The 11,303-nt window shown below is 43.2% G+C and overlaps 1 long non-coding RNA gene across 2 annotated transcripts; it reads left to right on the forward strand.

The window, feature by feature from the left end:
- Window positions 1-6,819: 6,819 nt before the first annotated feature.
- LOC123163129 (uncharacterized) lies at window positions 6,820-11,091 on the forward strand. 2 transcript variants are annotated; one of them, XR_006481722.1, is made up of 4 exons: window positions 6,820-8,050; window positions 8,347-8,484; window positions 9,006-10,118; window positions 10,726-11,091. It is a non-coding gene; the product is annotated as an uncharacterized lncRNA (long non-coding RNA). The 2 variants fall into 2 exon arrangements; XR_006481723.1 differs by having other exon boundaries at window positions 9,006-10,085; window positions 10,726-11,089.
- Window positions 11,092-11,303: the final 212 nt, after the last annotated feature.

The raw sequence follows: 11,303 nt of genomic DNA on the forward strand, positions 1-11,303 counted from the left end.
GCAACCATCACTTACCCATAAGACACATTTAACTTGGGACTGTGATGTAGGTTGCATCTTGCATTGTCTTCTAGCTTGTACTGCTTCTAATTTCTTGAAATGGCAATTACGACGAGACACTTTTACCTGATAGAGTGATATTGGTTGCATGTTCATATGGTGCCTAGCTTTCATTTCTTCTAATTTTGTTGAAATGCCTTCCGCTTACTGTTTTTTCATACATATTCCATCCTCCTATCGTACGTGTGAATATGAAACGCTGTCTTTTTTGTATATATTCCATCCTCCTGCGCTTGCCTTACATCAAAGTAGTGTTCGTCTGTATCATGCATCAACCAGTTATGCAGAGCTAATTTTATTCATCTTCTTGTGGTTTTGACTTCATAAGGCAATATCAGAAAATAGGAAGGAAAAGAGTAAGTTAGGGGATGTTGGTGGTACTCCGCACCGACGCAAACAGAGACTCTCTAGATTTGCCACTGCTACTGCTAATGAAGTTGAAGTCCTAAGTCTACATGATGAGTTCATCTCCCGCACTCCACCATCGCAGGTGCTTGCTCTAAGTTGACAGTGTGATAATTGGTTTCATGTTGCATATATTGTCTAGCCTATATTTCTTCTATTTTGATTAAATTGCACCTGCTGAGTTTATACATTATACATGTGCATATGACATGGCTTTCTGTGTCCAGAATACACTGCATCTATCTATCATACCATGTTCTTACATCAAAGTACTGCTGTTGTGTATCCCGCATCAATAACTCATGATTGGACGCTTTTAACATGGCAGTTTGATAGTGGTTGCATCTTGCATTGATTTCTATGTTGTACTGCTTCTAATTTTTCGAATTGCCACTTATGACAAGACACTTTTAACTTGGCAGAGTAATATTGGTTGCATCTTTCATATGGTGTCTAGCTTGCATTACTTCTATTTTCTTGAAAATTCTTCTTCTTAGTTTGCACATCGTAGCTATGAATATGTTATGCTGTCATGTTTTTCTTACATATTCCATCCTCATACGGTTGTCTTACATCAAAGTATTGCTTGTCTGTATCATGCATCAATGAGTTCTGAAGAGTGATTTTATTCTTTTGTGTTGTGGGTACAGCTTGACATGGCAAAGTCAAAAAAGAGCAAGGAAAATAATATAGTAGGGAGTGCTGTTACTCGTCGGGTGAAACGGAAAAGGCTCTGCCATCGAGATTCTGCTGGTACTTATAGTGCAGTAGAAGGTCCAAGTCCACCGGCTAAATCTACAAACACAATATCACCTGCTCCACCAGCTGCAGCATCCGCTTCAACTGTACCAGCATCTCAACCAGTTACTCGTTCGTTTGCTCCGGAATTGGCCAGTTCCCAAGCCGCCTTCACACCTAACACTACTTCCGAAGCACTGTTGACAACAGGACTTGGCAAGATCAGATGAACCTCATGAGCATCAACACCAAGACGGTACCTAACCGAGTCAAGTTGCAGTTGCATGCTCCTTTATATGTACTCTCACAGTTTGATGTACACTAACACTTTCCATATTCGTTGTTGAACTAGCACCACGGCGCAAGCGGAAACAGACATCAGGGATAATGCTTGATAGATTAACAAAATCTAAAGGAGGAAGAATGGAGATCCATTTTGAGGCAGGTTTAAAAAGGCCACGTGATGCTACAGAGTCAGCCAAGTTAGTATCAGAGGCAGCCGTTGCCGTTAGGTGTCATGCCCATATTCTCCCAACGTGGATCCAGTACAGGAATGAGAAAGACAATACCCAGTTTAACACCTTCCTTGACCATTTATCTGTAAGTAATGTTATTCATCGCAATTAGTAATATTGTCTTGCTTTGTCCCATACTTTCTAGCTTCCTCCTAATAAGACCCAAATTCTTTTTTCAACAGATGAGGTTCAAGTTGGATCCGAAAGATGATGCAACTAAACAAGCATGCACTCATGTTTTTCAGTCTGCTCTGCGACAGTATCGGTACCACCTTAGAAAATCTCACTTTGAAGGCAAGGCTAACAATGAAATCGCCCAAACATCTCCAGTGGAATATATTACAGATGAAGACTGGACAGACCTCGTTAAACACTGGTCTGATCCAAAGTATCAGGTAGGCTATATGTATTTGATCAGACCACATATTGAACTTGTATTTATGTATGTGCCTTACAAGTGTATCTTCTTCTAGGCTAACTGTTTGAAGAACAAAACCAACCATTCTAAAGTGAAATTCCAACAGACAACAGGATCTTGTAGCTATATTGCACACTGCGAGGCTCTTGTAAATAGCTGCTACTTCCTTCTTCTTTTTGTGCCATATTATCGTATCTATATTGACTTGTTCCAAATACAAGCGGAAAGCCCGTGCGGACCAAAAAGAACCTGAACCGAATGCAGTGCAAATCTTGAAGGATTGCCACACCAGCAAGATGAAGGGCATGAGCACACCAGTTCAAGCCGCTGTTGTAAGTCCTTACTCCTCCCGCCTTGAACTGATTGGTACTGTGATGTGTTCATTTAACTACTTGGTTTGCAGCCAATGTCAGTTACTCTGTTCACTTTTATACACAGTTGTCTTAACGTATCATTTCACCTTACATGATTTAAAAGAGATGAAGGATATTCTTTTGGTCTTGATCCGTAATCTAGTTGTTATGTTCACGTGCGCACACAATGATAAAATAGCATGTTTGTTTTATATCTGTTTGCCCATGATATGAATGATGTCATACTATGTTCATCCTACTTTAAACCATGTCTCTTTATCCTTAGATGTCAACGAATGTGAGGAAATAGACAATACAGTAGGCATGCTACATGGACATATGTTCCGAAAGTGATTTTATTATGTAGTTGGCACTACAATACATGCTAATGTATTACAGTAGTTCACCAAAATAAGTTATGTATAAACGTTTAACCTACTTTGTTTGTTTGTCTCATTAGTAACTCACTAGTACACTAATCTACAAGTTCAAACTTTCAGGAAACTATGGAACAAATGATTGAACAGCCACAACCACCTGAAGGTGACGAGGCTACTACAGGCACAATGTCACCTCTTGCTGCAGTGTGTCAGTATCTCACCACTAACAGTGCAAAAAGCACCTTCCTGTGTAATTCTGGGTTGGTTGTCAAGGTAACCTCGTCCAAATCACCCACTGAACAAAATTTTCCCGCTAGACGGAGTGATATATCTGTGCTCCAGACACAAGTCCAATCCCTAATGGACGTTCTTTCGGAAACAAGAATAGTGGTTGAGAAATGCCGTCAAGATATGAATGGTTTTGAAACTAGACTATCAGACATTCGCTTCGTTGTTGAAGAGCAATGGCGGAAAAAAGGTGGAGATCGTGCTGCTCCATCAGATTCTACAGCCCGAAACATTAGCACTCAGGTCAAATGATTTGTGCTTCTATACATCTGATGGTGCTTTTATCTGGAAGGACTGTAAACTTTATGCCAACAGGCCTTTTGTTGTATGATTGAAATATATTTTGTTGTGATACAACATTTATGATGCTGCCACAGGCTGCAGTAACTATGACGCTATTTTTGTATAGTGCAGGTTTATCTTAGTAATGTATTCGGACGAAGGCTTCGTAGGATCCCAACATGCCAACATTCGTCGGGCCCATTCCAATTGGGCTAAAAACGATTACGGGTCGAAATTGGCATGTAGCCCACTAAAAATATCTGGGCTTATATTAGCATAAGCTTTCAAATTTTTCCGGTAGGCCTGTGCCCATAGTGGGCCTTTAACAGGCCTAAACATAATTTGGGCCCTTAGTAAAAGTAGGCCGTTTACAGGTGTAAATATGTCAAGCCCATAAAAACATGGGCCTTAAATAGACCGAAAGTGAGATTGGGCCCTGATTGTGCCAAATAACCCACTGGACTTAGCAGGCCGAAATGGTGGTCTATTTACGATGCGGATATTTGACAGGCCGAAATTCGGATGGGCCGTAAATGTGTTGACCTAATACACGAGCCTTTAACAGGCCGGAACTTCGGTCGGGCTAGATTATCATCATTTTTATATGGGTCGTTAATGGGCCCAATATGACGTTGGGCCACATATGGCCCATGGTTTGCGTCCGGCGTTAACAGGCCGAAAATGACAACAGGCCGAAAGTGGGCCAAATCTATAGTGGGCCTCTAACAGGCCGAATGACAGACATGGCCGAATATGACCCAAATCCTTCACGGTCATTTATGGGCCGAAAGTTTTGATGGCCTGTAAATGGGCCCAAATGAAGCCGGACCTTTAACAGGCCAGAAATACACCGGGCCGTAATTCGGCCCAATTACTTAGCGGATTGTTAACGGGCCAGAAGTGACCATGGGCCGCATTGATGACAAGTTTAGACCAGGCCGTTGACGGGCCGATTTGACAGAGAGTGTTTGGCCTTTAGCTGGGTCGGCCCATTATGGTCTGCAGAATCTTGTGGGCCTTTAGCTGGGCCGGCTCATTGCGGTCCACAAAATCTTGTGGGCCTTTAGCTGGGCCGACCCATTATGGTTTGCTAAATTTTGTGGGCCTTTAGCTGGACCGGCCCATTATGGTCCTCTAAATCTTATGGGCCTTCGATTAGGTCGGCCCATTTAAACTTTATGGGCCACTTTTGGGCCGCTCCACGTGTCAACATATCATAGGCCCATCTCGACCGTTGGATGAGTGACACCTGTGCCAATGCGGAGCTGACACGTGGATCCGTCAGTCAATGAGAATTTTACACGTGGAAAATCGGCATTGGTCGTGGCTGTTAACGGGTTATCCGATCCAAAATCTGACCCGATAGCTTAACGGCGTTCCGTTACGGTGGATGCCACGTGTCGGTCACCCTTGACGAAAGCACTTCTGTGACGCGCGATTTATCGTCATGGAAGTGGACACTTCCGTGATGATAATTTTGGTAATGTCATGGAACACTTCTACGACAGCACAGGTATGACTATCTTGATTCTGTCATAAATTTGTCATGGATGTACATGCATGACAAAAAACGTGACCTACTGTGACAAACACGTATCATCACGGAAGTGTATTTTTTTGTAGTGTTTGCAAAAATTGGACGGACAAAGGGATTCTCAATGCTATAAGCCGTCGTGACATAGTACACTTCACTGACTTAGCGGCCATAGTGCAAAAGTACTGCGCGATGGAAAGCGCCTGGAAAACCCAAACAAGTTTCTGGGACAGTCCGGCTCTAGCCAAATCCCATGTCCGAACTAAAAGGGTAAACTCTCGTAAGTCACCCGATTCAAGTACCAAAAAAATAAAACCTGTCGCAAGGCGCGGAACCGTATTGGAAGAATGGCTAAACGGGTCGTGCAAGATTCATAGCACATCGGATACTACGCTAATGCATAGCCTTAGAGCATGTTGGATACTCCGGCAGGTGGCAAAGAGCGGTGAAGATCTCCTCATAAAACATCCCGCTGGAGACAACAGTACGGTATTTACATTCTTCGAGACTTCGCCTCAAATAATAGGCGAAAGCAAGCTCAGCGCAGCCTCACAGAAGTTTGCCACGTGGCAACAATAAACCCATGGAACGAGACGGCTATAACCTACAATGCCAGTCACGAACCCCAATTCCGGACAGTTCGAGCACCAGCCGCTTTGGTCCTTAGCCCAATCGTGGATGGTTTCAGGCTTACTAAAGTGCTCATGGACGACGGAAGCGGACTAAACCTCATCTATGAGGAAACCCTCAACAAGATGGAAATTAACAAGAGCCGCATTGAACGAAGCAGCACTACCTTCAGGGGAATCATCCCTAGTCGAGAGGCATAATGCGCGGGAAAAATCACATGGATGTGGTATTCGGCACGCCGGAGAATTACAGGTCCGAAGAAATTACATTCCAAGTAGCCCCGTTCAGCAGCAGATACCACGCCCTCTTAGGGCGGGACACATTCACGAGTTTTCAGGCTATAACCCATTACGGGTACATGAAGCTCAAAATGCCCGGGCCCAACGGAATCATCACTTCTATCTAGTGATCCGGACATCACACTCCGCGCCGAAAATAAAACTGCCGCCCTCGCCCTGGAGGCATCATCAGAAGCCCTCGCGACCGAAGAGCTGACAACACTACGAGCAACAGTGGACAGAGTTGACGTGATACTCGACAAGCGACCTAAATCCACCTCCTTCAAGCCAGCGGACGAGATAGTCAAATTCCAGGTTCACCCAACGGACCCTTCAAAGACAGCTTTCATAGGGACACAACTGAACCCCACAATAGGCGCCGCACTGCAAGACTTCCTGCGCAAAAATTGAAATATTTTTGTCTGGCATCCTTCAAACATGCCGGGCATCCCACGCAGGTTGGCCGAACACAGCCTCAATTCTAACCTATAAGGATTCTGGGCGACCCGCCCTCCCGAGCGTCCCTCAATTTTGCTCTGATTTTCGCTGTTCGATCGGGCCTGGTCGGGTCAACATGTCTGCACTGCCGTTTGGTTTTTATAGTCTGTTTTAACCCAGTTTTGCTTCGTTGACGCACGATGACTGGTGGGCTCGATGAGGCCTTACATTGGTTGGGTTAGATTTCCTCGGGTGAACATCGCCCGCCGACCGCGTCGTGCGTCGTGGGGAGCCGCAGAGTAGTTGGCCGGCACATTTGCACCCGGCTTGTTCGCGCGCGTTTGTGATCTCGCGATGACGGGTGGGCCACCGCCGCTCCTGGTCCCGCTCGTCGGCAGCAGTGGCTGCGCGCAGCGTCGAGGAGGTTGGTTGCGTGGGCTGCACAGGGTTGCCCAATCCTCTCCGCGCGCTACGCACCCAATCCTTCCTCTCGTCTTTCTCGCACACCAGCCGCCGGACAGCCCTACCCGCATCCCCTCCTTCCTCCTCGCTCGTCACCAGGGCCTCCGCCCTAAGAGCCTCGCCGCTGCTTGCTCCCCTCCTCCACCGGACCATTGCTTCTTCTCCACCCCGACTTCCTTCTCTTGGTTGTTTATCCGGCCGTCGGCGGCGACTGGTTCCAGATCTGGTGCAAGTTAGGCGAGCCCTGTGGTGGCGTGAAGGGGCAGGGGAGGCGGGCGACGAGGACAAGCAACGGTCGGCCCGTCGTGGGTGAGGCTACAGGGAAGAGGGAGGAGGCAGGCGACAGGGTGAAGGAGCATGCTGGTCCTCGTGGAGGAGGTGTCGCCGGCCAGGGGCCATTTGCCATCGCCGGCCTCACTCGCCTCGTCTACTCTCTCTTCACCAACCCGACCACGGTGGATGGGGCAAGCACGTTTGTGGCCATCCAGTGGAGCCCCACCTCCGGTCGTAGGATTGCGTTGCCGTCTTCTTGCTTCGGTCGTGCCCTGGACGAACTCACCCACACCAGCCGTTTCAGATCATGTGTTTTTTTAACGAAGTTTCACATCATATGTTGATACTCTTTTTTACTCAATCTTTCGTATTAACCATCAGCGTAAAGGATACCATGTTGTGAAGAATTGCTTGGGCCCATGCTTCAGATGAAATTAATTCCTTGACTGTTCTGGTTCTTGATAATTCATTATAGAATTTGGCCCTTATCACTTGTGTGTCCCAGGTTACTGCTTTTCTGTTCTGTTGGTTGAGGTTTGTTCCTTTTCTTTCTAACCAACTGTTTGCCTCTTCACGGCTAAGATTTGAGTGAAAGAAGGCCACAGTAGGGGAGAAGTGGCCAGGGTCAGAACACCCATAGCTGAAGGTTATGTCAGATTGTACGAACTTTCGTTCTCTGTTTCCTTCTAATTAATAATACTGATGCAGTTTAAGTGGTATGCATTGACACATTTTCTTAGTTTCGCAGCGCTCGACAATTGTGGAAGCTTGTGTGATTCTCTCGAATCTAGCTTACGCCAACCGTTTAAGTGTTTGGATGCTCTTCACATTTGCTTATAAACTACCAAATCATCTGCAGGCCTGATCTGACAATCACTAAAGAATGTTTTGAACTTCTATCGCTGGTTGCCATACCCTAAGAAGATGGGGCATACAATTTTTGTTAGCCTGGAGTTATGGACATGCTCTTCAGTCAAATCTCCAACTTCCCAGATGGTACTAATTTTTTTTCCAATCTCTTGTTTGCTAAATAATTCCATCTTCATCTTCCTTCATCCCACCGGGGAATGTTTAGCAGTGATACTTGATCCGACATTTTAAATTTGTGCAACTGGATGTCTGATGATTGCTTGCGTAGAATGATTTGCACAGTATATTGAATTAGTGTCTAAATCAGAAGAACTTAAACAGGTTCATTTGTGGATTCCATTAGGTATTGTAGTACAACAATAAATTGTATTTTCCAGAGTTAGGTTGAATTCTTATATAGTTGCTCGATTTCTCATTTGTAGGTTCATTCCTTTAGGGTTGTTCTTGCGATCCACGTGAGTTGAGCGGCGGCTTGGTTGAAGATGTTGGTGCTGTTTGAGACGCCCACTGGGTTCACCCTTTTCAATGTTCTGAATGAGGGCAAGCTCAACACGGTCGAGGTGAGTGCTCGCCACAACCTCAGCTCCTGGTTTAGTTTTAATTACTCTTGTTTGTTTCGACTACAAAATAAGTTCTCTTTTCGGAACACTTGGTATGTGATATATATATCACATTATAATAGAATAACTCAGCAAAAGCCTTTTTATTTGAATGAGCAAGAGTCCGTGGTGTGCTTCCTCAACTATGTGTCCTTTCTCCAAATGTTAGAAAGGTTATATTAACTTAGTTGTCGCATAGAAGTTGGTTTTGGCTACTAGGCTCATTTGATGTTTGCATGACTTCTGAAATTTTGAGTGACATGTATATTAGTGATCTATAGACTGAATATGTGTAATTTGCATGACATATATCAGGATTTTGATTTGTAGGCTCGAATAATTTTTGTCCACTTATATTAAATCCCACATTATGCATATCAGAAAAATTGCTCGGTTGGGCGTGTGCCATTTTTTCTTTATCTATTTCAGCTAGATCAAATCAACCACAACGTCCTCATTAACTCTCTTTTATTTGTTTGCAGGAGGTTTAGCAGGTCTGACTTATGGTCTAAGTTGATGGTGTTTAGCAATATTGGTTCGATCCATGCAGAGGTCCTCGCCGTCGTTGCAGTGGCGGGACAAGACGGCGAGGAGCCTCCTCCTCCTCGCGGCGGCTGGCTGTTAAATGCTTTCGTTTTGTTTTCATTTTGCCAAAGGTTGGACTGGTATTTGTTTGGTTTCATGATGGAACAATATTGCGAGTCAAATGTGACATGCATGATTGTTTAGCATTGGAACCAAATTTCATGGGGTAAAGCGAGCATCACTTCCCGTCATTTTCTGTTTGGGGTAAAGCATGCATTTTGGTTAATGGTGTGATAACCTGGTTTGCAAGTTTATGTTTTTCTTCTGGTTCAAACATGAAAACAAGATGCTGATGGAGTGCCCTGTATTGCTGCTACTTGATTTTCTGTGAGCTTTCAAATTAGTTCTGCGCTGTCCTTCAACAATTGCTTTGCTACATACATATAATGCAGAAGAATTGGTATCTCCATAGGCAATTGGTACCACAGTACGCTTGCTTAGGCCATCTAACATATGGATAGAGATAGAGTTTAGGCACCTGGATAAGGGGTTATAGAGATTGTACACCAATATAGCATTAGCTGTGCAGTATGAAATGACTTAAGATCAATATCAAATGTTCTTCTCTTTTCATAGACAAAAGGGATAATGTGCCATATATAATTATGGTATGATGCCTTTCCCACACATTCAATGGACAATCCACTTCCATGTTTATTTCTTCTTACACCCAAAATATTTCTCTCTCGCAAGTATTGACTGAAAGATTAGCAATAAAATTATTATAAGAGTTATTCTTGCCTATATCGAAGCACTATAATGTCTACCATTAAGTTACAGTTTAAAGTTCATATATAGTATTATATGTTGTTTTTATTATTTCGTCAATTGAAGCTTTCTTATTAGATTTTTTCAAGCTGGATTCCTTCTCAACATCCTATACTAATACAGCTGATTGGATAAAGTTCTGTACTGATAGTCCGAAACTTTGTGGTCGCCCAGGCTATGCAGCCTTTAATCATATTTAACATCATCATGTAAGTAAAGATGTCATGATCAGAAGTCATTGGGTATGTGCTATATATATGCGCAAAATTTGATAAACTACATTGCGCATTCAATTGTTTTCAGGAAACAATATATTTTTTAAATTTTTTCTAACTCAATGTGAAAACAAACATTCATGTTTTTTTGTCCCTCGAAGGAGATGAGGTTTAATATTTGCCTACATGACCTGGAACATTAGGAGATGTTCAAATGAGTAGTTAAAGAATAAGAATTATTTGCAAAGATGATATCTTTCTTTTCTGTAGAAAAATGATGGCTATACCCACAATATTGCTCGACCTTAGCTTATTTGGCCAATCAGGATAATAATAATTTTGCGGTTTTTGTACAAGTTTTATCAGTTTATTGTTTTCAGAATTAGAATCTTGCTGATCAACCAATCTGCATTTTGTAGTTTAGTAGCTACCTATATGAGGTAGGTCCATTAACTCTTTTGTAGAACCAGATTGTTGATATTTCCTCAGAAGTAAAAATGTTACCTTTTCCTTTACTTGCTTACTTGAAACTAGACTGTTAGGCACCCACCTTCCAATCTATATAAACAACCAAAAATATCACGTCAGGCTATTCTTTTGTTCTTGATCAAACAACCAACACTCTGGTGTATAGGGTCTCTGGACAAACAAGCTTGAGGAGGCCATTGTTTGGTGCAGCCCACGATGACAACTACACCATTGACCACTGAAGCAAGGTCCTTATATGGTCACTGAAGAAACGCGTTGTCATCTTTTTTTCCGACGGAATGGCACTTTTCTTGAATCTATGCCAGTGTCTGTTGTAATTTAATATCATCCCTAGGACAAACATGATTCTGTGTTGCCGTTCTTTATCTCTATTGTTGAATCCAAATTACTAATGTGACATGATAACATATATGATGCGGTTGATAGTATTGCTAAGAAGTGCACGGACACAGTGCTTTATCATGTCTTGAGTACATTTTATTTATTGTGTTGCCCATGTGTACAACTACTTGGGTTATCTAATTGCAGAGTCAACTATTGTAAGTAACTAATGATCTAATATGTTACATTCTTACATTATTAAGCAAATATTTGCATTTAGCTCTTGGTTTGAATTGGACTTTGCGCCATTTGGTGCAACAGGATACATAAAATTGCTACATTGGAAATCATCTTCTCTCAAATAACAAAGGGTCTGACCTGGTATCTTGCGCCATTTGGCAC

The sequence above is a fragment of the Triticum aestivum genome, chromosome 7B (assembly GCF_018294505.1).
Source record: "Triticum aestivum cultivar Chinese Spring chromosome 7B, IWGSC CS RefSeq v2.1, whole genome shotgun sequence".
NCBI lineage: Eukaryota > Viridiplantae > Streptophyta > Magnoliopsida > Poales > Poaceae > Triticum > Triticum aestivum.